The 8,785-nt window shown below is 43.9% G+C and overlaps 1 non-coding gene across 1 annotated transcript; it reads right to left on the reverse strand.

The window, feature by feature from the left end:
- Positions 1 to 8,199: 8,199 nt before the first annotated feature.
- On the reverse strand, positions 8,200 to 8,272 carry Trnak-cuu (transfer RNA lysine (anticodon CUU)). Its single transcript has one exon. It is a non-coding gene; the product is annotated as a tRNA-Lys (tRNA).
- Between the last annotated feature and the right edge of the window lie 513 nt (positions 8,273 to 8,785).

The raw sequence follows: 8,785 nt of genomic DNA on the forward strand, positions 1-8,785 counted from the left end.
CACATTCCAACCCCTACGGCGAAGGGTCACTTCGAACATGGGCACAAGTGTCCGTTTGAGTCATTGTGTTCGCCGTGAGTTTGGGCTTGAAGGTGGTCGTTTGCATCGTGAAGGCACCCATCAAGCTCCAACACCCTGTCACCTTCTCCGCCAGATCGGGGGGAGGGTGTTAGGAAATTAAGCAGAGGGTGAGCAAAGGCCACCATTGAACCATGGTGTTATTGCGCACATTTACAGACAAAACGATTCGGCCGATAATTCATGGAAGATTCTTTTCCTTTCAGGGCCTTCAAACGTGTTATCTAGTGGTATGAAGTTTATATATTTTCATTCAAGGCCCATACCATGTGACATAAGATTCTTAACTATCTTGCACGATCCTTGTATGAATTGAAATGAAAGAAATTCTTTAAAGAAAAAAAGGTGCAGCTCGAAACAGCATAAAGCTTCTTCTGGGATGAAAAAGGAAGTTCCTTTCCGCAGCAGTGAAAGAGTTGAAAGCTTCGCCAAAACTGCGCATGTGATGTTTGTTTGCTGCCCAAGTAAAGGGCGGAGATAAATCTTTTTTTTTCAAAAGCTTCCGTCTTCTTCTAGAGGAGAACGATACATTGGATTTAGTTTTCTCGTCAAAAAATAAGCAATCATAAACAAACAGAATGACTCATTTCGAAACGCACGCTAAAGTAAATGTGGTGGATAATTAATACCACTTAAACTAAAACCACTAGCGCCCGTCACCAAATAAAAAGCTTGTCACTTTTGCTATCTTGATGGTAAAAAAAACAGTGAACAAAATTGTACGAAAGATCGCCGCATTGCACTCGCGCTAAATGCAGGTGTCTTTAAAAATATGATTTATCATCCTGTCCACAGCTGTCCGAGGCCCAATCGCGTCAATCAGTGACACCGAGTCCGTGTCCGTGAAGGGGCGAAATCTCAGCAGCAAAATGTGCAAATATGTATTTTCGCCCGGCATGCTTTGCCCGGCCGATGCACCGCAGCAGCGTCACTTTATGGCATGCATTTAAAGAAACGACACTTACGAACCGTGGTGAAGCCCACGAACCATCGGCAAAGCGCATCCCTCTGCCCGGCCGGAAGACATAACCGGCAAGTTGCTTATTTAATTAAATCACCAGCTACACAATGGTGCGTTTAAGGGAAAAATATAAAATAAAACTAAAGAAGTGTCTTCCGCTGTTGTCCATGCGGTGGGGAAAACAGCCACATGAAGAAAACGGCAACGCCAAGTTTCGCCCCCCCAGTCGGGGGTGTTTTTTTGTGTTGTTGCTAACGAAGCTCAATGAGCCATGCAGACGACCATTTTGAGGTTCAAATCCGAAACGAAAGCCCCTAAAACATGTAGCGGTTTGTATTTATCATTTTTAATCCGGGTCGAAAAACAAGCGAACACTCACCGAAAACTCATGTCCACCGACCACCCCCCCACCCCCCTCCCCCTCCCCCGGGGGTGGAAAGGAAAGCGGTGCGAAGGAACACAAGCGTCAACGGTGTCCGAATGTATCCGCACCGCGGGGGAAAAAACTCGCACGGCGCTTTACGGGTGGAGGAAAAAAAACAACAACAACGGACCGAGGGAAACCAATAAAAAATATATAAAACTATTTAAAATTTTTACTTGAGCAACCAAGCGCGGAAACAAAATGGCTCTATAGAAAAATTGTGTTGCACGGCACCGGCCGCCCCGGACTCGGGGGTCCCAATCGAAAACCGGTGCCGTAGAGAGAGGGAAGATGAACAACAAGGGCTTGCCGGGAAAAGCGGCTCGATGTGACGCCCAGGAGGGTGGGAGGAAAAACGAAAACAAATGCACGCAACATAGTTTACAACATTGCGGTGTCGTGCGGCGTTTGTGTCCATTCGGTGCCATTGTTTCTCTTGTTTGCTCGTGTGAGGACGGTGTGTGTGTGTGCGTGTGTGCATGTGGCCTGTGTGGGTGCCCCGTGGCTTTGGCGGTGGTTTTCATTGCCCCTGCTGTCGACGCAACACCTCCCGGCCGGGTGCTTCGCTTGGGCGGAAAAGCGCACGAGCCAGCGCCGGAAAAACCTGGACAGCCATAATATTTTTCTTTATTTGCACGCCGCACATTACTGTTATTGTTTGCATTGCCTTTGCCGGCAGATGCACCGGCGCATTGCAGTTTTGCTCGGCGGCGCAAAGGGGGGAGAATTAATTGCACCGTCCAGGTGGTCGAATGCGAAAAGAAGCTCACCGCACAAAATCACTTATCCAACGTGCGAACACGTTGTGCTTGGAGTGCGTATCGAGATGCGCCGGATTTAACGCCGCGCACCAACGGTGCAACGCCGGGCCGGATGCATCTCGAACGGTGCATTTTGTTTTTGATTTTTTCATTTTGTTTTTTGTCCGGGCCGCTCGTTTGCGATGCGGCCTGATTGCGGCAATAAACTCTGACTGCGTAAATTGGCCCCACGGACGAATTAAACGGCGTTAAAATCCGCTGTGGAATGGAAACTAAAATTAAAGCATCAAAATAATTAAATTGAGGTCATATTTTGGGGTAAAACAATTACTAAGAAAGATGACAGTAGACATAAAATGATCAAAGATGTGATTTCTTCATAAATTATAAACAGGCCATTTTGCCATCTTGTCATGAATTTTCCATCAGTATTGAAGAAATTTGCGCCTTAAAATCATCAGAAAGCTAGACTTTATTAACCCTTTCCATTAAATTGTTTCCTTATTGTATGAAATAAAATTTCATTGTCGAATAAAACATAAAAATATCGTTGAAGATAATGTTTTAGATGTTAGAGTTGTACATTAAATATAAAAAATTAAAGATGCTTCTGAAAGTGAAAACCAAAATTAATAGAAAAATTAAGCTAGAAAATAAGTCAACAATTACAATTAACTGAGCGGCCGCGGTGGGGCCCGAGCTTTAGGGGGCCCCGCAATGAAAACCCCAGATCGCAAAAGTAACCGATTTTATTTATTCTCACAGTGGTGTACAAGCTTTGATCAAAGTTAGTACAGATGTATTTTGATATTGCTTAACCATTGTTCCTTAACCAAGATTTGATAATTTGAGAGCGATTTAAAAAGTCCTATTGCGATTTAGCACACATAATAAAACATCTGTGAACAGTAATCTAAATTTGCATTTATTTAAAAAACGAAAAACATTACATTTATCGCAGAAAAATATTTACATAATTAGTTTTCAATAGGTCTGGTTGGTTCAGGATGTGGAAGTCATAATTAACAGAACAAAAGGAATTTTATTAACTTGTTCAGATTGCTTAATTCAGAGTGATTATTTTCAGATAATGAATATCTAATATTTGATTTCATAAAATAAGCAAACTGTGCGAAACGAAAGGTAAGTTACCCATCACATTATTTTGTTAAATTTATTTATTTATTTTAGATTCTTTGAATTAGTATTTACTATAAGATATGTGACGAAGTTATTGATAGTAACGAAAAGATGTGTAGAATTTATGCCTATCAAAAATTATGGAGATTATATGCTGAAAATATCTATAATGGATTGCAAGCTGTTGTAAGAAATAAGTCCAAGTTTGGCCATTGGTATAGAAACATTTAGAGCAATGGAAATGTCTGGAGGGCCCCGTTTATCCAACCGCTTGGGGCCCCCCAACGGAGTGATCCGCTTCTGACTGCAAGTATCTTAGAAAAGGTTAAAAATGGCAAACTTTGTTTAGTAACCAACAAAAAACGATCGTATTCGTGCAGTGTTAGAATAGAGGGAAAATTATTGCTTGTTCTTCGTTCAAGGAAACAACCTTCTTTTTATCAAAAAGTCCGCAGCGATCCATTTAGGTCAACGAAAACTGTTAGCGCAACCGTATTTTTCCGTCATTCACTTGATCCTTACTTCCTCCCTTGCACCCTGAAACGATCCTGAAACGGTTGTCAGTTTCATATCTTCCTCATCCACGTAACGCTTTTCAATGCTACCAATTAAGCGGTCCAAAGTGTCCTCGACCTACCTCGTCCATTCCGTTTCATCCGGGCTAATAAACTTCCCGCGTAAGAACAGGTGAAAGTTTTGTCGAGCAGCGGAAGGAAAAGTAAACACTGCTCCGGCAGCACGGACACGGTAGAAAATGCAACGTTAAAGAAATAACTCACGCCGAATATGGCAGACGAAGGCTGATATGGGAACACCGTTTGGAAAGTCGAACGCCAGAACGTCTCGCGAGGGGAAGGAAAGTAAGATGTACGCAAAAAGAAAAGAAAAAAAAACGGCTCCTTGAAAGCCATCATCTACGTCATTAGCCAGAAAGCGAGGATGGAAAAATGATAAGCGCAAGGATCTTTTTCCGTGTGTGCGATGACCCTCGCGTCTTGCGTCCTTACGGAAGCGAACCCCAAAGGAGACACCGCAAAAGGATAACGTAAAAGGATCCTGGCAGCAGCAGCCGCCGCCGGTACGCTCGACACGGACCACCGCCGCTCCGGTTCGGGCAGGTGCAGCATTCCTTCGGGTTCTCGAGTGCCAGCGTTCCGGCTCGATGTGTGTAATATATTTTTTAATTAATAATGATACGGTGCGCCTTGTGTCTTTGCCCTTCGAAACCACCCCAGTCGCCACTTCGGCGCGCGGGGAGCGCAACGGTCCGCCAAGGTGCCAATTGCCGGAAGAACGGCGACGAGTGAGAGTGACTTTAATAAATGACTCTTGCTGGTCGGTTCGCTGGGAGGGAGCGTACTTTTCTTACCATGCCCTAGCTCGCAGCACGTCCGATCGAGAGATTACGATCACCCGGCAAAGCTAAATGGCCCCAAACCGAGAACACAGTTCTTTTTTTTTTGGTGTCGCTTCTGCTACCCTCGCCGTTTCACGATCACTTTCGGGGGTAGATTGATGTGGCTCAATGGCCCTCATTGGCCCCACAGGGGCCATCGTTTGTTTCTCTTCGGTCCCCAGCGGAGAGCAACACCGCTACACCCGGAAGGTCACCGGACCGGAACACGGAACCGTACGGCGAAGGAAATGGTCTGCGACGACGACAACAACGGCGGCGAAGATCGACAATTGCTGATCGATATCACTGGAAAAGTAGCGTTGAGCGATCGTGATCTTGAGCCGGTTGGTTTGAGGTGACGTGCCGGGCAGAAGGGACTGCCCTAAAGAAAGGGGTTTGATGCCAAGCAGGCAGAAAAACAAATGGAAGCGTAACAAAAAGGGCGAAGGAACGCACTTTATCTAAGTGTAGGGACAGCGCAAATGATGGCACATGCTCAACCGAAACGAACAGTAATGAAGGGCTTTAATGTGTTGAAGCGTTTCGTTCTACGGAAGCGAGCGTGGAAGTGTTTGGAACATTGCTATTACTTCGTGAAGATGTAAAGGTATTTAAAAAAGGTCTTCAATTGTTTCAACTACATAATAAAAATCTTGTTTATAAATCACTTCGCTGCAGAAATGTCGATGAGATAGAAAGAACATCAATTCAAACTTGAAAAAAAATGCTATACCAAGCGCTACGACAACTCAAACACATTTAAAGTAACTCGAAAGGAACCATCGCATAAGAATATTTATCTTAAACAGCTTGTACTTTACCCTTCAGCACCAACATCATCCCTTTGGGTATCCACCCCATCTCGTCTGAAAACAAAAAACTTCATCAAAAGTTACGATTAGGAGTCCTTTCATCGATGTCCTTTGCACCCTCCTTTTCGCACGGAGCGAAAGCGGGCGAATGCAAATTTCGGCCTTTACCCTGACAAACAACATTCCAACGCCCAGTAAAGTGCTTGTGATTTTCACTTTAACAGTTAAAAAAAACCTCGGTATACAACTTCCCGACGCGTCCTAACACCATTTCCCTTTTTTGTTATGAAAAGGTTCAAAGGATTGAAATCTTCTGCAAAACCGCTCGCAACCGGTTAAAGTTATCCTTTGCGACGATCACCGTGTCATCAGATTTCTGATGACGATGCTGCTGATGATGATGTTGATAAAGCGGCCGTTGGCAAATATCCAACCACGCTGGAGTTATTTTCAACGAGAAGATTTTCCTGAGCGAAGAAAACGGTGAGCCAGTTTGTTGGAGCCCACCAAAACATACACAAATAAAAGCTAGGAAATTCAATTCGACGAGGAAAAGATTGTTTGTTTTATGAAGACAATACCGACTGAAGTCAAATATTGAAACAGGTTGCTTCCATTACCTCGATCGCCACAAAACGTTGTTAAAGGTAAGCTTATACCAAACGGGTTATGGATTGCACCACGAAGAAGTTGCTGACAGTTTGACTTCAAACGGTACCTGATGTTTAATGTAACAAAACCAAGTTGGAGATTTATCCTTATAGATAAAAAGATATTAATTTGTAGATTGAAAGCTAAAGGTTTAATGTATCCTTAATAAATGCCTTAGGAAGATAAAAGTCAATATTTTATATAAGAACCAAAATCGGTACATACTTGTAATTTGGAAACTAACTCTGCTTCTGTTCTCGTTATCTGATGACCCAGCCTGCTCTTCCAATTTTCTTCTTCGACGCTGTCCACCAGTGTTAGCCCATGAAAACATTCGCATATAGTTTTGGCCGCAAAACGACCACACTTACTTGTGCCGCTGTGTGTTTTTATTTCCCACCGAGTCCATAAAGTTTTTATACATCCCAAATGAAATTCTGCCCACAACGTTTTTGGTTTTATTTTTATGTCTTAATTTGTCTTGAACCATTGTCAGGAAATAGCATTGCATACGGTATCGGTGCCCACCGCGCACTCTGAGCGTGTGTTACTGTGAGTGTGTAGCCAACGGACCAAAAATAATCCTTCGAGGCAACAACCGGGCGCAACCGGAGACAATTGCTCATTTCATATTTCCATTTTTAGTGTAAATTAAAAAAAAGAGGTTAAACGACGTTTTACGGCCGTGTATGGGTGTTTCTCACGCTGCCAAAGCATCGAGGGGGTTGAGGGGCGGGTTGGGTGAAATGTTGACGAGGCCGAGAAGAGGCTGCTTACGCCGAAGCACACACAAACAAGGGGCACCCGTTTGAAACGGCTTATGTATATGGGAAATAAAAATCAAATTAGAAGGATAATATTCCGCTCGTAAAGCAAACGAAAAACCGCTAAAACCGCGGCTAAAATGGGCTTCAGCGGAGGCGCTGGCCACGAAGAAAACTCTAGCGTAATCTTTCCGAAATATACTCCGATACGGCCTTGGCCCCGGGGTTGCGTATCGTCCTGTGATGCATGCTACACTGACGCAATTGCGCCGAACCGCCACGAACGGGGCAACCCGAGTCTCCGAGAGATTAATAAAAAATTTATATTTTACGATCAAAGTCGATCGTAAAAGTGAGTCAATGTGCCGCCTCGAAAGTAGGAAAAAAAACCGTACCACAACAACTCCAATGACGAGAACCGAGGCGACCGAGCATCGACCAAAAATCTCGAACCGCAGCAGCAGCAGCAGTAAACTTGAACTGGCATAAATTGTATGCTGGCATAAGGAATAAGCACAAATTAATTAATGCTACGCATGGCCAGTGTCGAGGTGAGACCGAAGGGTGGCAAAGCGTTACCAGCACTGGGGAAAATGTTTCTTCCCCACAACCGCGTGGAAGGGCAACACAAACATAAACATGCAATAAGTTTTCGGCACGAGTTCACCCCAAAAAAAAACTCAGCAACCTTTAGCTAATCTTCCCGAAAGCTTTTCGTTTGCGCGCGTCCATAAAACACGTCCCGCGTTCTCGCTGCGGTTGATAGTTTCTAATTCAATAAAGATAGCGGCATAAATTTTGAGCTAATTTATTGTCCATCCATCTATCTTCTGGTGATTGTTTTTCCCCATTGAAAACAATCCGGGTTGGTGGCATTGAAACTGGTCGGCAGAAACTTTTCTCGCTAGTGATTCCATCCTTCCCTGCACAAACAGTGGGAAGTCTTCGTTCCATTTCCACCCGCCCTTGGGATGCACTCGGTAGAGAGAGGCCATTGGGAAATAAAAATAAAACCCTCATCCTGAAAACAATCGTAAATCTTGTTGTGTGGTTTGTAGTCAACAAAAAGTTTTACAGCATCCTCCGTTTGTCCTGGTCGTCTATCCTTTATAGTTCGTCGTCGCTTTTCAGATACACAAAATGCGCATAGATTGTTTTAGCAAAAAAACAGATACAAAAATAAACCGAATCGAAGGAAAAAAGATTCGCAAGCGCCCAACGTGGGGCTCGAACCCACGACCCTGAGATTAAGAGTCTCATGCTCTACCGACTGAGCTAGCCGGGCTGGTGAAAATCATGTGGTTAAAAATAAATTTTTCCTGGTTTGCGTTTGCTAACAATATCGTTGAGGTGTATAAAGTGTGATACGATAAAGCGTACCCTATCAACCAAACTGCACCTCGCAAACAATAAAAAGGAAGCAAACAGTAAGTCTATAATGCAAACACATCAAAGGGAACGAGAATATCTCCCTCGGCTAATGAAATTTCCATCTTGCTTTTAATCATCGGCCCATACAGCGCGCGGCACCGAAAGACGGAACTAGAGCCTGAAATATGACATCTGATTTTTCTTCAAGATAAAAATGAACCATTACGCTCAAGCTGAGCCAATTACCGGCAGCTTTTGAGGCCTCGGCACGATTATTAAAAACGCTAGAAATCTTGAAAAATATCACCATCCCACCGAAGGTGGCGGGCAGGATATTGCGTGCGTGGAAACCATCACGCTACCGAACGCTCGGAGAAACACAGGTGGTGTGTGTGTGTGTGTGTGTGTTGTATTTACCGAAGACTTT

Source organism: Anopheles ziemanni, chromosome 2 (assembly GCF_943734765.1).
Source record: "Anopheles ziemanni chromosome 2, idAnoZiCoDA_A2_x.2, whole genome shotgun sequence".
In the NCBI taxonomy this organism is placed as follows: Eukaryota; Metazoa; Arthropoda; class Insecta; order Diptera; family Culicidae; genus Anopheles; species Anopheles ziemanni.